The following is a 23,548-nucleotide window of genomic DNA, read 5'->3' as shown; positions in this document are numbered from 1 at the left end:
GCTACCAAGGCTTGGGGCATTAACATTTCTAATTGGAAACAGGCCCCGTGCTACACTGAACGGGAAGCCGGATGCACCTCACTTTGGGCAAAGGCTATCCAAGGAAACAGCATGTGAACCTGATCAAATTGTGGAGTCACCACCAATGTTCCAGGAAGATGCTTCCGATTCCAAGACGCTGGCCAGACAAGCTTAGTCAATGACAGTCTTCTCTGCTGCTCGGATTACATCATATGATCTACCAAAACCTTCATGGCAGGGTTGGCAAACTCCAATCCATGGCCTCTTTCTGTATGGTCTTCAAGCTAAGAATGGTTTTTATATTTAAAAAAAAAATGGTTTTTATATTTTTAAATGGTGGGGCGGATCCAAAGAAAAATATCTTGTGACACATTAAAAATACATGAAATTGAAATTTCCTCGTCCATAAATACAGTCTCATTGGCACACAGCCATGCCATTTCCTGACGTATGGTCTAACCTCTTCAGAGCTCTAACACAACCGAGATATATGGCGTGCAAAACCAGACGTCTACTAGCTGGCTCTTTACAGAGAAAGTTTGGCTATCCCTGCCTTCATTCATCCACAAATGTTAGGAAAACAGCTCCAAATAAATTGAAGGCCCATGAAAAACACAGTTACTAATAAATGAAAAATTTCTTTACCTTCTAAATACGTTCCCTTCTCAGAAAACTCAGCAGAAATGACACAACATACGTACATCAAGTGCCCAGAAAGGCTCTCGACTTTGCTGCTGTGGTAGCCAAGATGGCGGTCAGAAACAAAGCAGGAAAAAGATGGAAAAAAAATTAAAAAGATGAAGGCACTGTGTCGTATTTGGCCACTTTACATACATGATTCCATTTGATCTCAGACCCACGTTCTGAGGAATGGTTACCCCCCTTTCACAGATGAAGATACTGAGCCCCACAGAGCTTGCTTGTCCAACATCCTCACAAGGTCCTCACGAGGTCACAGGTCCTCACAAGGTCACGGCAGTACGTGTTGTCTTCAGAGCCCTGGCCCAGGTTTCACTGGCTCGACACCCCATACTTTGAACGATTTCAAAATTATCAGGACTCCTGATCAAATACTCTATTGCCTTTGCAATTCGGAAAAAGAGAAGGAGACAGTAGAGAATAAATAACATTTGAGGGGAGGAGAGAACTACCTACCTTTGAAAAGAACGGTCATTTAACAGAGAAATATTTGTCTTCTTAAACGCTGCATGCTTTAGTGCGGGGCTCTTAAGCGACACTCGGTTCCTGTTCTTACTATCACTCTGAGTACAGCCAAATCCATCCAGGCAAACACGCTATATAATCTCTTTATCCATCTGCTATGAAGACTGCTGGCTACAGCCCAGCATCCTTGCCCCATGGAGACTCCTTCCCCCATGCTTACCTCCTAGGGCAATTTTTTTATATCCAGCAATAAATCACTTGTAATCTCAGAGACACTGACACTACATCTACCAAATGAGTCAGGTCTTCCAAAATCTCTTAACAAAGCCTGATGCTACAGCCAGGCATAGTATCACAGATTTTATTACCATTATCGTGACGCTGTCTAGGAGCGAAAACACACAGCACTTAGAGTGTGTCAGGCACTGTTCCAAGCACTTTAAAAGGCCCCATGCATTAAATTGTTAATCCCAACATCCTTACAAGGTCGGCACTATAATTACTTTTATTTTATAGATCAGGAAATTGAGGCACAAAGAAATCCAGCAATTTGCCAAGGACCCATAGCCAGTAGGTGGCAGAGCTGGGATTCAAACCCAAACAGCGCGGCATCAGAGTTCACACTGCTTACCAACCACATTACTCACTGCCTCTCCATGCTAGATCAAATGAAAATTAGATAAAGAAAAATAAAAATAAATGTGACTATCAACTATGCATGAGCAAGCTTATCTGTACTACTAACAGCAGAAAGGTAGTCTTTAATTTTTAACAACTGGAAAAAGGTTGGGAAGAATAATCTGCATAAACCGACGGAACTAAGAAAACATCTTAAAATACAATGTTATTTCTTATTAAATGAAGAAGGGGGCAGAAGAGAAGAAAAAATAACATCTGGAACATTTAGAGATAGTGGGGTACTTCCAGTCGATTTACATTCAGAGTAAAGGTCAGGCAGGGTCCCCTTTCTGTTTTGTACTCTTCTAGGAGCCTGAAACTTGGTGAATTATACAAAACACCGCTCAGCCTTTCCTTGAAGGGTGAGGCTCTTTCCATAATGAAGGTGTATCAACCTGAAGAACAACGTTCCTAAACGGTAAAGGTCACAGTTTAGTTATGATTAATCCTTCTCTAACCCTCTAAAGAAACCAAAGGCCTCAGTCTCATGTTCAGGATGAATGTGACCACAAACCATTGACAGCAAATGCATGGTCTGCTTACCACTCTGAGCGCCAGGGGCTGATGTAATTGATGAGGTTTCTCTTCCCCATGGAGACCATCCTTCTCAACAGAAAGATGGAGTATTATCCTAGATAATATTCCAAGGGGGCAACAGCAAGGGATCAGAGTAAAGACATAAGAAGAAATCCTTCCACCATCTAGCACTAAAGCAGTGACAGCCCGGCCGGGCATCAGGAAAGGCGTTCTTTATCACCAGTAGTTCATGGGGTCTACAAATGGCCTGGGGCCTCTCCCCTGGTCTGCGTCTCAGGTCAACTCATGCTGCTTTAACCAAGAAAGAATTTATTCTCTCAAACAAAAGGAAGTCCAGTGGAAGGGCCGGCTTCATAAAGGGCTGGTTGATTCAGCTCTTCAAGGACGTCAACAAGAATCCAGGTTCTTCCCTTCCCGCCCAGGTTGGTCCTCAACTTTGACTTCATCCTCAGGCGGACAGCAAGCAGCTGCAGTGGTGGGTGGCTCATCCCGAAAGCACCCAGGCCAAGCAGAGACCGCAGCTTCCCTGGCTTCAAGGGAAGATGCAGCTTTCCATGGGAGAGCCCAGCAGACACATCTTCCCCTTCCACTGGACAGAGTCAGATCACATGGCCAATCCTGAACCAATCACTAGGAAAGGATGGAAACCAAATAAACCCAACCCTGGACCTAGGGTTTGGTCTTTTCCCAGCTACAAGGGTCCACGGAGGAGAGGTGGGCCCTGTCCAAAACTGAGGCTCTGTGAGGAAGAAGGAAATGGATCCTGCAAGACATCAAACAGTATCCACAAGCAGGCCTTCTGACCTGGGCAAGATGCACACCCAGCGAAAACCGGCCGCCCAGAAGACAAGCCCAACCAAAAGGTAATTACTTCAGCCTTCACGGTGTAATAAAATCTAAAGTCATTAGAAAAATTTTAAATCAGAAGTAATTCAGTGAAATTTAAGATCCCTCGTTTCTCTTGAAATATTGGAATGTCCTACCACTGGCTCAAATCCCCTCAGGGCAACAATCAAACTGAAAAGAGCTGGTCCTGTAGAAAAGGCAAGGTGTGTCCACTTCTCCAGAGCCCCGCCACTCCCTCTGGCTCTCCTCACTCCTCTCCCTTAGCTTCCAGAGCCCAGAGGGCATTTATCTGAGTTTGCAACCTCCACATCAGCCATCCCAGAAACCCAACGGGAGAAAGTGAGCCCTCAAACTGATAAAACCCAGCAAGAGGAAGGTCCTCTAGGCCTCTTCACAGAGAATTCAATTCCAAGGAGAAGCAGGGGGAAAGGCAGGTTAGTAATAAAAAATTTCTAGCCACATTCTTAGATCCCCCTCCCCCCCCCAAAAAAAAGTCATACAATATTGAAAGAGTTTGCGAAGCTGCCTTTTTGTGGTAAAGGCAAATCCTATAAAATGAGAGCATCAGAGTGATCCCGCTCAGTGCTGTCTGAGTTTTAGTGCGTTTGATGCAGCTGGCGAGCACTGGGCCCCAGGCACTTCGGTTTTAATGAATTCCAAAGAACATAGTTGGATCCGACTTCTTGAATTCATGTGCCATTTTCTCAGGACAATATTCATAAGTCTTTAAAGGAGACTCGTGTCAAGAAGACAAGAGGAGTTACACTAAAATGAAAACCTCCCGGGGACTGCCACTTACCCAAAGCTTTTATTGCTTTACAGGTGGCTGTCCACACCACCTCTGTTTCACCAGCTATGGTATTAAGCGAGGAGGGTTAAGGAATACCAGTTATACCAAAGATGACCCCTGACAGTATACCAAAGATGATCCATTATGCTGTATCTATCACTCCGGGTATCTGTTATTTTCACCTGACAATGCTCCCACTCTCTTCCTCTGGCAAAGCCCCCTCTTTCCTAACAGAAAACCACTGCAAGAGCCCAATGTAGGGCTTCTATTCCTACCTCAGTCACACGGTGTGGGGACATGATCTGAGCTTGTCCGGTTACTGGTCTAGCCAAATGTGACCCAAGTCTTGATAATAAAGAGTAAGACATGATGTCTAGACTCAGGAAAAGTTTCTTTCCCCAGAAATAAGGAGATTATATCATATAAGTCTGCAGGTGTTAGGGGAGTGAACGTGGCTATCTATCAACATCAAAAGAGATACAAGATGAGGCTATTAGAAGGGGGTGGGGGAGGCTGATAACATGGTTTGAAAGCCTGGATCCAGCCATTCCTGAACCCACCACTACTACACCCTTGTACTGTGGCACTGGTAAGTTCTGCTTGGGCTACTTTGTGTTGATTTCTCTTCCTTCCAAATGAAAATGCAATTTTTTGAAATTAAGAATATTTTAGTAATAGAAAACAGAGGTATTGGAGATGAAGCCAGAGAACTGGGGCTCTATACGAAGAATCTGCATAGCTTTATACTAATCACAAGGTTAATCCTACAAAGCCAGTCACAGTCTGAACACTCAGTGAACTCGAACTCTCATTTGTTTATGAACTATGTGGACATATTTAGCTTAGGTAAGGGAGGGAATATGTGCAAATCACACGGGTCCAGACCCAAAACAGTGGAGAAGTCCTTGCCTGTATCTGGTAAAAGAATTCCAAGATGGCCTGTGACCAACGCCCTTGTGTTGGGTCCTGTGTAATCCCCTTCCTTTGAGTAGGAGTGAAAACTATGGTTTTCTTCTAGCCATTACAAACGGCAAAAGGAAAGGGGACTTTGTAGGTTAATGCTCCTTATCAGTTAACTTCAGTTGAATGAATAGGGGAATTTATCCTGTGTGGGCCTGACCTAATCAGGTGAGTTTTTGAGAGACTAGAAGCAGCAGAGTCACTCTCCTATTGGCCTTGAGGAAGCAAACATCCCTGTTGTGGAGATGGCCACACAGCAGGCAAAGGCAAGCAGCTTTCAGAAGATAAGGCCTCAGTCCTACAACACAAAGAGCTGAATTCTGCCAACCCTCTGCAAGCCTGAAGTTGGAAAAGGACCCTGAGCCTCACAGGAGACCACAGCCCTGGCCCACGTCCTTGATGTCAGCCAGAGCAGAGGACCCAACTAATTCCCAGATTCATGTTCCATGGTTACCGCAAGATAGTAAGTTTGTGTTGTTTGAAGTCACTGAGTTTATGGTGATTTATTACAGCACAACAGAAAACAAAATACACCAGGCAGGCTGAGAGTTGTCTGCAACTATGGAAATGGCAGACACAGAGGACCTTGTGACCTTTTAAGAAGCTTGGTCATGAAGGAATCTAAAGCCTTCTAGTTCTGAGAGCTGAGTTGTTAGTAACTATTTACAAGTCATAACCCATCCCTTAGCACAATCCTGGGCACATCATTAGGGCTCTCTCAGTACTTACTGACTCAATGAGAAAATAAATACACACATGTCTAACACCACAGTCAACAAGAAGGTTCAGGAATGGCATGTGCCCATGTATCAGATGTGAGCTTTGCTGAAAGACAACATGGTAGAACCCAACAAGAAGGATCTCTGGTCCAGAGAGACCTGGGCTCCTATCTCAGCCATCCCCTTTATCAGCTCTGCGCTCCTGGCCAGTGAACAAAATTCACTTTATCACCCTATAGTTCATTTTCTCCTCTATACAGACTATAACAACTCAAAAATTTGGCATCAGGATTAAATTAGGTAATTCATAGATGAAGGCATCAGGCTTGGTGCCTGATTCTGCAAAGAGTTTATAAAACATTTGCTCTTCCTTCTCTCTCTTACTACGCCACAATGAACCCTCCATGTGGATTTGGCACAGCTAACAGGGCTCTGGGGAATAAGACTCATGACACGTCAGCTGACTAAAGGCAGTGGTATTTGGATTCAAATACCTAATATGCTATCTAGGACAATTGCTCCAATTTGCCCAGAGCCAAATTCCTAACCTGTTCAATGGAAATAATGCTACTTACACTACAGGGAGGCTGAGAGGGTTCACTGAGAACACATGCGGGGGGGGGGGGGGGGGGGCGACACACACTTAGTACGTAGTATGCCACTAAGCTATTATACATGTGGGCTCTTACATTTATTTTTATTTGAGCCGGCAAATGCAAGGTGTCCCAATAGGAAATATAAGACCATTGGAGTCTGTTAGGGGTTCAATTGTGTCCCTGCAAAACATTATGTTAAAGTCCCAACCTCTAGCACTTCAAAATGTGACCTTATTAGGAAATAGGGTCATTGCTGATGTAATGAGAGATGAGGTCACACTGGAACGGGATGGGCCTTTAGTCCAATATGACTGGTGCCCTTATAATAAGGAACAAGAGGCAGAGAAGGAAGATGGCCATGTGAAGACACACACAGGCATAGGGAGAAGGCCACGTGAATGAAGATGAGGCAGAGAGCAGAGTGATGCGCCAGCCCACAAGCCAAGGAACACCAAGGACCGTCAGCCAGGACCAGAAACTAGGATGTGGCAAGGAATAGTCTCCATGAGAGGCGCCAAAAAGGCACCAACCCAGATGACCCCATGACCTCGGACTCCTAGTCTCTAGAACTATGGGGCAATAGTTTTCCGCCGTTGTAAACCATCTAGTTTGCAGTATTTCTGCTGGCAGTCGTGGCGAAGGAACATGAGGGACGGCCCCAGTCAGTGGTGCATTTGCAAATATTTTGCCATCCTGCTCTGGGACGGAGGTTGATCTGTGCCATTTGTTGATTTCCGTGGTTCCAGCTTATTTCAAATTACCAATGTGACATCACTAAATGTGAGGTAGGAAAGGGACGGCCGAAGCACACCGTCCAGCATTTCTACACGCACATACAACAGACCTAAGCTCCTATCCTAAGACCACGGATAACAGAAAGATGTATTAACGTAACTAGGAAGTGAGGAGCTCAGGGTATTTGTTACTTCTAAATATAACTGAATCGTAAGTTTACATAATTTTATGCTTAACAAGATTATGCTTAATAAGCAGCTCACGAAATTCCTGGGAATGCACCAATCCATTCTCACCAGCCTGCACAAGCAGCTCCCCGACCCCAGGAAGGGGTGCACACCACAGAAGAGAAGCACACGATGCATAAACCCTCCACCCTCCCAGATCTAAACTACTCCTGGCCCTGGGAGTACGGCCATCAAAACAGAGCCCCTCTGCAGAAGCAGGGTCACGCCTGTCACATGGTAATAGACAGTGTTCGGTTAATTAAGCAGGTTTCAGTGCAGCTAAAACCCTCGGCCTATTTTCTCCCTGATCCCATAAAGCATTTGTGGCAGTCTGGTTTTTAACCAATACAGAAGTAATTTGAAATCAATTTCCCCTCTCCTTGATGAACAACGGACTATTTAGTGTGACCCACAGAGAAAAGGAGAAGCCCATATCCATGAGCCCAGTGCACTCCACAAATTCCAACCCAAAGCCAGATGCTTAGCCGGTACCACCCTGAGGAAGCTGGTCTTACTCCCCTCGGAATGGTGTCGCCAACCCCAGGCTTGGGTGTCTGACCCTCTCTCTACAAGGGAGCAGGAGCCATATTTTATCCTTCTTATTCAACCAACACATGTATAACGAGCAACAGCTCTCACGCTCACACGCTTGCTCTCTCACACTCGCTCTCTCAAATAAATAAAACCTTTAAAAACAAACCAAAAAAACCTTTCTTTTTATATTTTTTTTCTTTTGCCAAAACAAGCAAACAAAAACCCATCTGACCAAACTTTCATCTAATGAGCGATTACCACCTGGGGTAGTGAAGAGGCTAAGTTCAAAAGTCAGTGCACACGGTTTTCATAAGAGTCCAAATTACCCTTGACAAATCCCTTGCATGACTCAAAAAGTACAGTGTATGTTTTATGTCATGAGACAATACAGGTATTGTGTAACGCCAACAGCTGCCATCCACTGAGCTTCATTAAAGTAAATTCAACTCTTCATGCAGGTGACTGGGATTTATTACGTTTTCCATACCCAGAAGAAAACAGAAGATGAGCTTAAGATTCTAAGGTGTTCCTGCTCCTCGACGGAGTCTGCTCGATTTTATTCTATTATAAAATCTCAACCAGCTTCACAAACATGATTACATTTGTTTGCTGGGGGAAGGAACATAACTATGTGAAAGGACCTAGAAAAAACTGTAAGGTGCAGTAGGTGTTTACTAATTTTGAATCTGCAGGTTGCAGACTTGAAACCGCTCTTGAAATTTTAGAAACACACAAAACCAGCCATCAAATCCATCTGTTATGAACTGAATTCTGTCCCTCAAAGTCACAGATCTATCCTAACCCCAGTACCCAACCTCCAGTACCTTGGAATATGACCTTAGTTAGAATTAGGGTCATCACAGAAGTAATTAGTTAAGATGCAGTCATCAGGGTGAACCTTAACCCAATACAACTAGTGCCCCTATAAAAAAGGGGAAGTTCGCACCCAGACACACACCCAGGAAAAACACATGAACATAAAAGCAGAGATCAAACTGACACTTCTATGAGCCAAGGAACATCAAAGATTGTCAGCAAACCATAAGAAGCCAGGAGAGAGGCATGAAGGAGATTCTCCCTCCCAGCCTCAGAAGGAACCAATCCTGTCCACCTTGATCTTGGACTTGTAGCCTTCAGAATTGTGAGCCAATACATTTCTGCTGTTTAAGCTACCCGGACTGTGGCACCTTGTCCTGGCAGCCCTAGCAAGCTAACACAACATACAAGCTCACATTTTCTCCTCTGGACCCAGTATACACCACTGCACCCATGCTCGTGGGCCCCGGTCTCATGACTCTAATTGGCATTACAATTTTACTCATGCCTGAGTTTTATGAATGTGCCTGATATGTCTTCCTTCTGTCATCAACTAATAATAAACCCCAAAAACAGGAGATAGGGAGGGGGCAGCATAAGATGACCAACTGCAGGTCCTGGTTCACAGATAAGAAAAGAAGTCTTCAAGGTAAAAAAGAGACACTAGCTGAACTGCCTCACTCAAGCATGAAAAACTGTTCTCCTCAATTGCTCTACTCTGTTGGCCCACTCCTTCTCTTCCCATGGTGAATAAAAACACCCAAGGGGAAATGCGGACCCATTCATCAACATTCCTAGCCAGACAGTGAGCGACTTAATGGCTTTATCGATTTCTTGTTTTGCCTTACATTATGTGTTACGTTGGCTCAAGCAGTCCAGACAAGAAGAATCAAGATGGTGTTGGCAAAAAGGCGTTATTTCATGTTAAGCTTGTTACCACTGAGACCAGTCAACCCTGAACAGAAGTAGCCGAGTTTCAAAACAAGCATGTGCGAAATTTCTATTCATGCCATGCCAATAGCTCCTTCCCATGGCCAGTGCCCCTGGTTTCAAAGCCCTATCTTAGCTGGTAAAGAAAAGCAAACTGTAGCAACAACCGTGCCCTTTAAGTGGATTTTTCATGCTAGGATAATGTTTTGTTTTGTTTTATACTCCAAGATAATGGTTCCAAATGCTTTAAGGGGATAAATTTCATATTAGTAAAATGACTCTAATTACAACTAACACAAACCACTCTGTCTCTCCATTTTCACATAAGTATCAATACGAGGCAAAATAAAATGATTAAATGACTCATGAAATCTGTCAAAGAAATACAGGATCTTCAATGTCCTTGCAAATTTATCCATTATAACTGATCATTAAACATGTTAGATGCAAACAATACACACCCTGTTAAAACAAATTTATTAAGGTTAGGACAATGACTTCACACCAAACTCAACATGGTAAAAAGATTAAATCAAACCCTTGAATGATCGCCGGGCGGCCTTGGACAATGTGGTCAGTTGGCAGTATCCTATAGCTAACAGATCAGCAAAGTGAAATTTGACATTCTATGTTCCGTACCATTTTCTTCAATCCCGTATAGAGTTACGAGAGGTTTGGTTAAATACAATAAAAACCTCGAGTAAATTATTCGATCCTGAAAAGCAGTTCAGACTCTAAACTCACATGTGTGCAATTATCATGTCTGCTCATCATTCTATCTTCCAAGGAAGAAAACAACCAGGTACTAGTAACTCAGAGACATGAACGTCAAACCCATTCCACCACTAAATCCCTGTGACCCTCAATGGGTCTGACTCCCCAGACCTCAGTATTCTCATCAGGAATGACAGGGGGCTGGACTCCATCAAAAACAAATACCTCATTCTAAAACCTAAAGTGGCAAGAAGAGTGTTGTGTACGGCCCCCCAATTATCTGTCAAATAAATGAGGCATTCTGTGTGTTTCATACTCTGTGCTTCAACAAGAAGAATGCAATTTGAAGAATGGATTCTATGCTTAAAAAACAAAATCTGAAAAACCGCTGGTAAAATTTGGCCTGGTTTTTGTTTGGGTTTTTTTGTTTTGGTTTTTGGTTTTTTTGCCCAAAATAATCCTGTTACCTGTAGAAATGAATTAATTATGTATGTGGTTTCACACTCACACAAGTAATGTGAACTTAAAGTACAATTCCACTTACTTCTAAGGAAAGCGTAGATATCCAGTGTTTTCATATATAAAGGAAAAACAACGTTGAGAGCAATTTTAGGAGGTCCAAGAATAAGATGACCTCAGATAAATTTTTGCTTTAACCTAACCATTTCAAAATAAGCAATTTCTGAAGAATAATTCTGTCTGAAGATATCTTTTTTTGAGAGAGAGAGAGAGTGAGAGTGTGTGAGCGAGTGGGGAGAGGGGGACAGACGCAGAGGGAGAGAACCTTAAGCAGGCTCCACACCCAGCACAGAGCCTGACAGGGGGCTCGATCTCACAGCCCTGAGATCCCGACCTGAGCCAAAATCGAGCGTCTGATGCTCAACCGACTGAGCCACCCAGGCGCCCCTGTCTGAAGATAGCTTTTGGCCAGACTTACAAAAAGGGAGCTAAAAGGCGTACATTTTCCATACCTGCTGGAGCTAAACGAAATAAATTGCAATATTCACATTTTTTTCCAAAACAAATTGTCCTCCTGTCTAAACAGGCTTTACCTTAAAAGTGAGCTATGGGGGCACCTGGGTGGCTCAGTCAGTCAGAGTCTGATTCTTGGTTTCGGCTCAGGGATCACGGGCTCGTGGGCTCGAGCCCCTCCACGCTCAGCACAGAGTCTGCTCATCCCTCTCCCTCTGCTCTTCCTCCGGCTCGCTCTCTCTCTCTCAAATAAATAAAAAAATTTTTTTTAAGTGAGCTACGTATAAATTAAATGGGGAAAAAAGCTTTCTTTTCAAAACTATTTGCAATTTTTCAAGTTCTGCTACAGAATAAAATGGTACCAACACTTCAGTCTGTAGGTGCCTCAAACGTCATTTAAACAGAAGTATAAGAAGAAATACAACATTTAAGTTTTCTAATCCTTCACCCTCATTTGAACATGAGCTCGAGTTCTTGCCCTTTATATAAACCAGCTACCCAAACCTCTAAAACTGATAAAGTCTAAGAGCCAGATGGAGTCAGGAACAGAAATTGAGACACGATCCCACCCAGAGCTTCCCAGCTGTGTGTAGACAAATGGCAAATGGTATTCCACCGACTCCCTCCTGAACGTGACATTATTTCATTCAGTAGACGAGTCAAGGCCTAAACCAAATACCCTGACACCTTCCCTGACACAGGCATAAGAAATACCCCTCGACCCAAGTTCTGACCTCGAGCCCTTTTGCGAGAACTGCCACGATGTCGACACGTCTTGCAGAGCACGCAAACTGGGAGGACGCGCTCCCAGCTGTTCCAGAAAAGACACCTTGGAGTCTCCGTAGTTTTACTTCGGATAACTTCTTCGAGCAGTGAAGTCACACTATACCATCAGACTTTCCTCCCCGTCTGCAAACGATGTGAGTACAATTAATAAACCTATTATAATGTGAATAGGACTGTGCGGAGCCTACCATCCAGCTATGATGGAAAGGAACGGTTTCCTCCGCCAACACAGATGGCCAAGCGCCTCCATCCAGGGTACAAAGGAAACACCCCACGTCTTGCTCGGCTCTGTCCAGGGAGGTGGGGGATTATCACTGCTCTGTGTGCACAGGCACATGCCGCATGACCAGATGGAAACCAAACGCCGCACGCTGTCGTCTGTGTTTTCGCTAAATGACAAACATCTGTAAACAAAAAGACAGGCTTTCTCGCTTTTCATCTGGATTATGAAAAACTCCTTCATTTTCCCACAACAGATTAAGAATGGTTAAAAGAAAAAAAAAGTGCACTAATTGTAACAACTCCCTGTCAATTCAGACCTTAGCTATGCTTAGATCAGGCCAATTTTGTTGTAACATCGTGTTTCTTCCTGTAAGCTACTTCCCCAAACACACTGCAGATTTTTCTGTCATGCTTTATTGATAAGAGTCAGGCTTGAGAGCAGGGCTGCCAGACGATTAGCATAGCGTACGGTACGGACATGCGGGGGGCTTCTGGACGCTGGCTCCTCGGGCACCACGAACCGAATGCGAGATTTGAGGCTTAAACTGCTGTACCAAGGACCTGGCACAAAGTCGATACTTGATAAACATTTGCCAAACGGAGTAACACTCTACCTCACGACCACAGACCATCATCAGGTCTTGGGTGTGCTTCAACAGAAATAATTGATTTGGACGGCGGCGGCAAGGGGGTGGAAGGGGCGCACAGGCCGCCCTCGGAAGCCGGTCTTGTCCTCCAAATAAGCTGCATTTGCAATCGCTGCCTCTCTTCTGCTTGGACTCCCAGTGTCTGATAGCTACAATTAAGGCTTGACCTACTTTACTCGAGCCTATCAGCACGTCAGCCACCAAGTCAATGCATACTCGGTCCGCTCAGAATGGCAGAAATGTCCACGTAACTGAGAGCCCGCAGCTGCACCCCGCACGGGCAGAGATGCAGAGCTCTGCGCTGTAATCCCCCGGTCCCCTCCTCCCAGAGGAGCATTTTCATCCTCTCTTTGTGTTTAAATCCATTTTGGTCCAGGGCATCCTGATTAGCCCATGCTGGGGAGAAAACAGGCTTCCAAAGACTTGTTGATTCCATCCCAGTACTCAGGAACAGACTGGATACTCGGTGAAGAGCCATGCCTAGTACATAGTTCAGACTCTGGTTTCAAAATTATATTTTTTTAAAAAAGTAATTTTATCAATCAATACACATTCATTACATGCCACAGTGAACACCCTGAGATGCATTTCATTTTTTTTTTAAGCACAGCTGTCCATCCACTGCCTACATTGCTGATAAAGCTCTAAATGGTTAAGCGGAAAAAAGAGAATTTGTTTGCTGTGATAATACACAGATCTGTGTATCTTTCCAATTGCCTTCAAGGTTGAAAGAAATGAGGTCTTGATGAGTACCAGCTAGCTATTAATTAGATTTAGTAGCAACAAAATATTACTTTTCAAGCACTTTAAAGAACTGAGAACAGCTACAGAGCTCAGCAGAATTTTTCTTTCTGTGTTTTGGTTTCCCTGGCCCCTTTTCTAATTCCTTCCCTCATTAAAAATGCCTCAATCTGAAAGGAAACGAAGAGAACAAGAGATGATGAGTAAATGCAAGTGATTATTATAAAAACCTCATTCATCTCTCTCCAATTTTCAAAACCCAGTTCATTCTGTTTGGCTAAGAAAAGGAGAACTGTATACAACAGCTTACTTTTAAGGAACAGACTTAAAATCTTACGCAGTAATTCCCACCCGCGCTACCACAGCTGTTTTGACTATGAGCAAAATTTGGATCACCTTTGTCCTTTCATAATCTCATTATTTTTACCTAGTTAACAAAGAAAATGCTGATTCCTGGGCTGAAGGGAAAGTAGAGGGCTCCCAGAAAGCAATTCAGCCCAGTGGGGCCCTTCTTGACTTAAAGTTTTAGGGTTCCAAAGGTATCTGTCCGGATGGGGAACAGAGGTGCCTGGTGTGTACATGAGGAAAAGCTAGCCCAGAGGGGATGCATGGCTGTGGCCAAGGTGCCCTGACTTGTCCCAGCCCGTCCCAGCCCGTCCCAGCCTCTCACATATTCAGGTGCACAGGAGTCACCTGGGGAATCTTATTAACAATAGATCCAGAGTGGGGTCTGAGATTCTAAGACTCCACATTTCTAACAAGTTCCCAGGCGAGACTGATGCTGCCGGTCGGAAGATGACACTTTGAATGCTAAGATATAGAATACCCCAGCAGAACAAATGCCCTAGGTCTGTTCAGAACCCGGTTGTGTTTGCATGCCCAGCATCCACGGTGGGGCTGAAGAGAACCAAGCGGACTTCAGGGAGGTGGAGGATGAGTTCCCTTTTTTCCCTCTCCAGCTTTCTTGGGGTACAGCTGACAAAGAGAAGGTGATTTTCAAAGAAGTGTATCAAGTTCGGCAGGTCCACCCCCTTCCTCCCCTCTGGAAAAATTTCTTACCATTACTACTAAAAAAACTAACTTGAAATCATTTCGTTTAGGTATAAGCTTTATTTTATTTTTTTAAAGATTTATTTTATTTATTTGAGAGAGTGAGCGGGGGGCGGGGGGGGGTGGGCAGGGGAAGAGTCCCAAACAGACTCTGCGCTGAGCATGGAGCCCAACTTGGGACTCGATCTCATGACCCCAAGATCACAACCTGAGCCCAAACTAAGAGACAGACACTCAACTGACTGAGCCACCCCGGCGCCCAAGTTTATATAAAAGCAAAAATGGAACGCCACAACATCCACATGCTTTCGCACAGTTTAAGTTCCAGAGAAAGGAAAGATTCTGTCAACAGGTGTTTTTTCCCCTCAGTTATGTTTTTTTAATGTCTCTTACTGAGGAAACTCCAGGTAGTTTCTCCTCTTTCGGGTTCATCCAACATTTTCCATATGCTCATTTATTTACATGTCAGTTTCTAGCCTGTAAGTGCTCCAAAGGCAAGACCACAACTTAGTTATCCTTTCTAGTCCTGGCACCAAACTCAATTAATTGGGACAAAGTAGAGAATTAACAATTAGCACCTAGGAAGGGTCAGGCACTGCATATGGCCCTTCATATCCACTGTCTTTGGGAATCTCCTCTTTGAGGAATGATTCGCAAGGATCCTCACAAAACCCAGGTAAGGAGCAGACTAACTTAGTTTTCCAGGACATCCTCGCCTTATTTTTTTTTTTTTAAGATTTTATTTATTTATCTGACAGAGAGACAGCCAGTGAGTAAGGGAACACAAGCAGGTGGAGTGGGAGAGGAAGAAGCAGGCTCCCAGCGGAGGAGCCCGATGAGGGGCTTGATCCCAGGACACTGGGATCACGCCCTAAGCTGAAGGCAGACGCTTAATGACTGAGCCACCCAGGTGCCCCAGGGCATCCTCGACTTAATGCTAAAAGGGTCAGTGGTATGTGAAAACTACCTGGTGACAAGGTAGTAGGAACAGGGGAGGGCAGTGAGGAGTGTAGGAAGAACTAGGGAGGACCTGCAGAGGACGGGTATTGAACTGGGAAGTGAATGCATGATGTGCTCCTATTTTGAAATATTCACAGAAGCACCATGATATAGTTGGGGGGGGGGCATAGCCTTTGGAACTCGGTAGACAGATTTGGTTTGAATCTTGGTTCGAGGCTTACCTAGCCAAGTTAGACTGCTCTGCACCTGTCACTCCACAACAAACCAAGGGAAGAAAACCCATAGTGGGGCCTGTGACATAGTACGTGGGATATCCTTGTTTGTCTACACCTGGCCTGCAAATGTCATAGCAAGCTCATCCTCCTGCCCTCTCAACCTCCAAAAAAAAAAAAAGAAGAAAAGAAAAGAAAAAGCAATTTACACAAGTACCAAGACTCAGTAACCCAGCTAGGGAAAACTGAATCACAGCCTCGGGTGTCCAGGGCCTGAAGGGGGCACAGGCTAGCTAAGACTCCTGTTTCTATGCCCCAGCAGTTCTGTCTATACTGACCCTAAACAAATACAGGCAATGTGCACCAGGAGGAGCATATAAAGGTTGTTCTCTGCCAAGTAACCCTTACGACCATCAGCTGGAGAAGCTCCCACCCTGTGCCGTGGAGTCTGAATGGTGGAATACTACACTGCAGGGAAAAGGACTAAGGCAGTGAAAAAAGGCAGTAGAGGATACAGTATACTGTTTGTGTTAAAATAATCTATGTGTTTGTATAAATATATATGTAAATCTATGAAAATAGCTTCACACTCTGGGGAGGCAGAATGAGGAGAAGTAGTCAACAGATTTAAGCTTTAGCTGAAACGTTCTAAGAAAAAAATATATTCATATATGATATGCAATTTTTTCACTGAAGAAAAAAATGCCGGGGGTGTCTACCCCAGTAGTAGGTGACCCCTTGCTTCCGGCCCATCGTCTCTATCAGAAACAGAGGGTATCCTCCTAAGAAGGCACATGCCCATGGAACAGAGAGACGAGGTCTAGGCATTCCCAAAGCACCATGCAGCCACAGGGACCACTCACCAGGATACTCGGAACACCTTTGGTCCAACACCTTCGTGGCTTCTAGCCTCGGCTCATATTCCTAACTCCTCAACGTCTTGCCTAGATTTCCTAAGGCCATGGCACTCTTGCTCTAGCCCAGCTTGAAGTGGCCATTTTCAATAACTCTGATCCAATAAGTGCGCCTGACCACACCTCCCATATTCCACTTTCAGTTTCCAGGCTGGGTTTCAGCATCGTTTGTCCATCTATCTCCTTCAACCCTTTACTAAGCAGCCACCAGGCACCCAGCATGCCAAACACACGGCCATGGGCAAGGCCCACCTAATCGTACAGACCCGTCTAGCGGCCTGGGCTACCCACACTGACCCCCATCCACCCCAGCAATCACCCGACTTCTAAGTCCAGAATGACCTTGAACTACCAAAAGCCACAATGCAAAAGAGTTGCTTTCAAGCTCCAGCCGCTTCACTTACCAGGTTTATAAAGGTTTATAACTGGGGGCAAATTTTTCTCCTGGGAGCTTCACAGTTTCTCATTTAGGGATGGAGATGATATTTTAGAAAGAAATGTTAGCAGACCCCCACCTCATGGGGCTGGGATAAAGATTAATACATGCACAGCTCTAAGCTCAAGACCTCGCACTTATCACTCAGCAAGTGGTCGTTTCATTAATAACGTGGTGTCAGAGTGGAGAAGTTGGCAAACTTATTCTTTAACAGGCCATATAGTAAGTAGTTTGGGCATGTTGGTCACCATAGAGTGCTCTGCTGTTTGTAAAACACTGAGTAGCTGTGTTCCAATAAAACTTTATTTGTGAACCTTATACTCTAATGACATGATTTTCACCTGTCTTCAGTAATTATCTCTCTTAATCTTTTCAACAATAATGTAAAACATTCTTTTTTCTTAAAAGATTTAATTTATTTATTAGACACAGAGAGAGAGAGAGAGAGCACAAGCAGGGGAAGGGGCAGAGGGAGAGAGAAAGAGAATCTCAAGTAGACTCCACACCCAGCACAGAGCCAGTCACGGGGCTCACTCTCTCGACGTGAGATCATGACCTCAGCCAAAATCAAGAATGGGACACCTAACCAACTGAGCCACACAAGCACCCCTTACTGTAAAACATTCTTAAGCTCACTGGCTGTACACAAACAGGCAGTAGGGTCAGATCTGGTCCCAGGCTACGGTTTGCGGACCCCTGTGTCAGAGGAAATCCTACAACCTACAGAGACCAAGAAATCCCAGCCTATGACGCAACTGATTTTTCCTCCCGGTAGAGAGCCAACCGTACCTGCTGTTGGCAGAAGTCTCCAGCACTGGGCTACTTGAAGAAAAACAACCGAGTATCTGTGTATTCACACACATGTATGTACTGGAGAGTATGTATGTGTGTACATGTATGAATATGGACATAAATATCCATTTATCCCTCATAATTTGTACTTTGGGAATGTTTTATGATACCTAACATCAGTATAATAGTACATCCATGCTACGGAATGAATTCTGTTCCCCAAAATTCATACGTTGAAGGCCTAAGCCGCAATGTGATAGCGCTTGGAGGCGGGGCATTTGGTAGGTCATTAGGTCATGAAGGTGGAACCTCCATGATGGGAGGAGTGCCCTTATGAAAAGAAGCCAAAGACAGCTCTCTCACCGGGGTGCTCTCTCTCTTCCTCTGCCATGTTCACACAGCAAGAAGATGGCCACCTGCCAGCCAGGAATAGAATCCTCATCTAGAACCAGATCACCCAGCACCTGGATCTTGCACTCCCTAGCTTCCAGAACTGTGAGAAATAAATTCTGTTGTTTAAGCCACATAGTCTGTGATATTTTGTTACAGCGGCCCAAGATGAGTAACAGAATCTATGATTTAGAGAAATATGTACATTAGGAGCATATGTTCAAAACTTTCTGCCCCCAGGGAGGGTATCAGATCAAAAAGAGCTGAGGCATGACGCTGGGGAGTGGGGGAGAAGAGCTGAGGCAAGTTCTACATGTTTCTTCTCAGAAGTGGGGTATCCCGCTGCAAGAAAGAACAAATAGTAACAGGAATCTAATCATGAGTAAACCTCACATAAAATCAGTGGGAGAGAGATTTTACAAAGTAAGTGGCCTATACTCTTCAAAGGGCAAGGTCATGAAACACAAAGAAAGTTTGAGATTTAAGAAGACTACAGAGACAGGACAACCCCATGCAATATGTGATCAAGTATTTGGATCCTGAACCAGGAAAAAATTAGGGGGAAAAAAAAAAAGGCAAGGAAAAAAAACCTTAAAATGTGTTGTTTGTATATAAAGGACATTAGTGGGATAATGGACTAAATTCGAGTGAGGTCAATAGATAAGATAATAGAACTGTCTCTACGTTAATTTTCTGCTGTTGATCATTGTGTTATGCTTATATAAAATCAAGATGGTGTCAGATGTCACCACAGGACCTGAATTTCTGCCCTGGGTTAAGGAAAAAAGAAGCAAAATTCTCCCCGAACCCCCTAGCACCAACCCTTTCAGTGGCCTAGTCACAGGCAACCTCTCTGCCCTTGGCACACACCAAGTGTCACAGGACTGGAAGCAGCAGGACATACCTGGGCCCAGACATACCTGGACGGAGACCTACCAAGGTGATACTCACCCCACAAATGGTAAGAATTAAACATGAGTAGAAAAAGGTTGCCCAGTCTGTCCCTTGATGCCCTGTCTTTTCACATCAACACTGGTGAAAGAATCCAAGTAGAACCTGTCCAGAAAAAGAAGATACCCCACCCCTGTCCCCCACCCTCCGCCAAGACAAATGTCAAATCCAGCCCACAGAGATGATCTCACAGCCGCTCCCATCCCTGTGTTCCCAGTCTGCTGAGTCTGGCCTCATCACCATGGCCAGTTCCTTCCTGGGAAGCCAGCCTCTCTGAAGAGTAGCAACTTTTAATGCCGTTGGCCCTGCAGACAAGATGTTAGAAACTGTTGATTCAAACGAATGGACAGAACAGCAGAGTTTAGTTTCCTATCCGTGAGCTGTGGCCATAGCAGAAGACAAGATCTAAAACCATCCCCAATGCCCCTGCACTGAGAAGGAGCCCGCGGGTTGCTATATCATCCTCACACACCACAGTCCGATCCCAAAACCCTGACATGAAAATGACCTGCTAATTGGGTCCCCAGTGCCTCCATCATAAACAGATATTACAACTGGCAGGGTAATTAGCAAGTTTCTGCTGCCAAGACAACCACCTTTTCTCCCCCCACCGATGAAGAAGCTGTCCTCCCCGACCTTAAGTTTCAAATCCTAGATATTTTCAGGCGGAAAGGTCTGCTCAATCAGAGGAATCTACCTCCTAATGAAAGCAATTAAAGGAGCAGTTAATTTCAAATCCATATTAGCAAAGCAAAATAAATAAATAAATAGGAAGGAAATTCCATAAAAAGCAAGACATATTAATAATTTTCCTTTGTCTCAATCACCCAGAAAATGCATGCTAGGGATCAAAAGCCCAGTAAGGGTCTCAATTTTCATCTTCTGTGATTACTGATTTAAGGTTCCTACAGGCAGGCAGCAGTACCTGGCATATAGTAGGTCCCTAACAAATGACACAGGTTTGGGAGAAAAGAAGGCTTCCAAGGGTCTTCCGTCGTTGACCACAGGAGATCTTGGATCATCCCTCCTCTCCCAAGAATTAAGTTTTATGCTGAATAAAAGATGTTTTAATATCTTTCACGATATGATTCTAATATTGCTTTTTTTTTTTTTTTAAACGTTCCAACAACCCACCAGTTATGACTGGGTGTTAGGGTTACAGATGATGATATTCTCCTCTATGTGCTTTTATGAATTCCCCTATTTTCTACAATGAACATTTGTTACACTTCAATAGAAAACATTCCCAGAACCAGGGAGATTAAAGTAACATTCCCATTCAAATGCAAAGAGCAGTCTTCAAACTCCAAAGGTGCTGGAAATCAGCTGGGGGTCTTGCTGCAGAGCAAATTCCCGCTCCATCAGTCCAGGGCAGGGCTGAGGTCCTGCATTTCCAACAAGCTCTCCTGGGATCCCTAGACAAATCCAACAGCGTTTGATTGCCAAGGATCTACAAAACACCATCACAAGTCAGATGCCAACCATCCCAGTTGTAAAAAGAGGAGGAGGACAACAAGGCCTACATCAAAGCAGAGCAACATGGGCAACGTCTTGAAAAATTAATGCGTTTGGGGCCCCGGCCAGAAAGAGGAAAGCGACACGAAACAAAACTCAACTTTACTTGAAGGTAGTGTTCTGCTGGAACGAAGTGCTTGTCTTTGTAGTTAAAAACAAAATGAAATTGCTTCTTATTGATTTTAATCTAGGTTGGAACGTTTGCTATCCAATAATGCCAGCACAGAAAACTGTGAGCAGGGACAAGATACGGTAAGAGCGAGCTCTGGAGGCCATCAAACACTCTGCTGACCTCTGGTCTAAGCGGTAGTTACAACATGACAGGGTGAGGTGCCGGCAACACACACGCCCAGACTCATCGCTCTGCACTCATCTCATTCTCCAGGGCCTCTTACCGTTATGGACTCTTTTTATTATTTTTTTTTTAATTCCGCCTCTAACTGTTGTTCAATTAAGTTTTACTCGTTTCCTTACAGATCCTTAGGATTCTCATTTACAAATAAAATCAAGAGAAGCAGTTAAGGCTAAGTGTTATCAGCATGTCTCCTCGAGAGAAGCTGTCCCTAGCACCAAAATAAAACGCTTCAAATTCCTGGAGATAAAAAGCTCAAAATGAATGAACTCAAAAAACCAAACAGAGGAATGAAACCATTATTAAAGGACTATTGCAGTCAGGCAGGGGAGACCGTTCTTGTCCTTCTCAATACACCTGGTTACCAACCCCTTTATGTATTTCCAGCTGATACCGGTGCCCTTTGATTGAAAAGGACCAAAATCAACCCTTGGTTAACATAGGCAGAAAAAAGAATGTATTGAAAGGATTTGGGACATCTCAAAGAATTCAATCAACAGCCAAACAATCCAGCTTCTGAAAGGGCAAGGATCAGGGCAGCTCTGGGAATTCAGACAGCAGGAATGAAGAAAGATGTCAGTATTCGTGTTTCACTTGTCTTAATCCTCCAATTCCAGGAAGAAAACGTATGTCCATGACTGGCCTCGCCCGGGTTTTGTGGCACCCTCAAACGGAGATGGATAGAGCCCACTGATCAGCAGAAGGTCCTGGAGAGATCAATACCCCAAGAGTAGCAAGGATGCTCAGAGCAAAACAGGCGAAGGGATGCTGGGCAGGCAAAATCAAGAGTGCTCTGATAATACTGACCATAGCCGTGTGTTTGCAGGGGACAGGGCCTTACTTATATTCTCATTTAATTCTAACATCAACTTTATGGGATCATGACCATTATCCCATCTTATGGATGAGGAAACTGGGGACTAAGCACACCAAGCTAGCCCATCACAAAGCAAGACAACAGGACAATCTCATTGTACAAGACCACTGTGATAAAGTCTCTCCCTATACAATTTTACGGACTGCACAATCAAGTCTGAGTGCCTCAGCCTGGCAGTCAGGGGCCAGCCAATGCATCCAACATGGGCTCCCATGCCTCTCAAACCTCTGCAGGGTCCATGTGCAAGCAGACAGTCACTCATGGCTTTATGCCATGAGGAAAGCAGCTAAGATAAAGGCGGACATGGGTCCGCGTCCCAGAATGGCATGACTCTGCTCCTGGAATACGCCCATTTACCCATGAGTCAACCCACCTTAACAGGATCATTCCTGTCTCTGCTCACTAGCTCCCCCTCCTTCATGTGCACATATAAAATACCAGCCAGCCTTTCACAGGTTTATAGAGCACCCCCTCCCAGGAAGGTATCTTTCTCATCTCTACTGCTCCTGAACACTTAGGGACTGAATCAGTATTTCACCATTTTATCATATCTTCAGCCCCAACCACCCAGGCAAACTGTTTTATGGGCCTTTACATTATTTCCCCAATTCACACACATTTCTAGAACCCCCATAACACGAAGCAAAGTACTATACGCGAGGGCGTTTCCACTATTACTAGATTTGAATCCATGACCTTCCTTGCCATAATGTACAAGAGGATACCCTCCCTTTGTAGGAACAAACCATGACATCTCACTGGACAACTCAGACATTCATTTTGGGCTACAGACTGTAAATAGTGAAGTCCAGAAGTCAACAGCCTCATCCATAAGTGAACCTGGTCATCCTTCCCCTCCCAGCATCTCAACAGACACAAGAGCATATGGTTAAATTCAACATTGATCCCACTCTTGTCGAACACAGGCAAAGGCTCCCTGAATTCAAATTACACTGCCTTCTAGCTGCATTCACTACCCTGGCTAAATTGTTCAAGTTCTCATCCTCTCCATGCCACCCCTGGGGGAGCAGTATCTATCCCAAGAGCCATGCTGACATGAGAAATGTACTGAAAACAACTTACCACTTTGGCCACTCATATCGCTATCCTTGTAATTTGTATCATTTAGAGATTATATAAATATTTATTTATTTATTTATTTATTTATTTGGCTAGCATTCCTGGCCAAAAAACTTAAGGATATAGCAACTGCCAAAATGAAGCGGCGACTCTAGGTTCTCTCATTTACTACTTGCCCCTCTTGGCCACTGCTTCTCCCTCTCACTTTCCAGGAGTCACGTACTCTCAAACTGGCCAGCACAAATCTAACATCACAGGCGACAAAGAGCCCGATAGCTATGTGCAGGCTGCACTCAAAAGGACTCAAACACAGAGTTTGGGAACAGAGGAAAAACAATGTTGCAAACCCTTTTGCTGAAAGGAGGGCTTCAGTTGTAGGGGAAA

General features: G+C 44.4%; 1 protein-coding gene across 7 annotated transcripts in view; it reads right to left on the bottom strand.

The window, feature by feature from the left end:
• The window catches only part of PTPRG (protein tyrosine phosphatase receptor type G), a 681,996-nt gene that overhangs the window by 640,572 nt on the left and 17,876 nt on the right, over positions 1-23,548 (bottom strand). For 2 of the 7 annotated variants that reach the window (XM_057311860.1, XM_057311861.1), the window contains exon 1: positions 1-23,548. This exon is cut by the window's left edge and continues 15,681 nt beyond it; it is cut by the window's right edge. The exons of the other annotated variants lie outside the window; for them this stretch is intronic. The gene's annotated coding sequence lies outside the window, so the exon portion shown is untranslated. 7 annotated transcript variants of the gene reach the window in all.

The sequence above is a fragment of the Ursus arctos genome, unplaced genomic scaffold, assembly GCF_023065955.2.
Source record: "Ursus arctos isolate Adak ecotype North America unplaced genomic scaffold, UrsArc2.0 scaffold_14, whole genome shotgun sequence".
Lineage (NCBI taxonomy): Eukaryota > Metazoa > Chordata > Mammalia > Carnivora > Ursidae > Ursus > Ursus arctos.
This window is presented reverse-complemented; position numbering and strand designations above follow the sequence as displayed.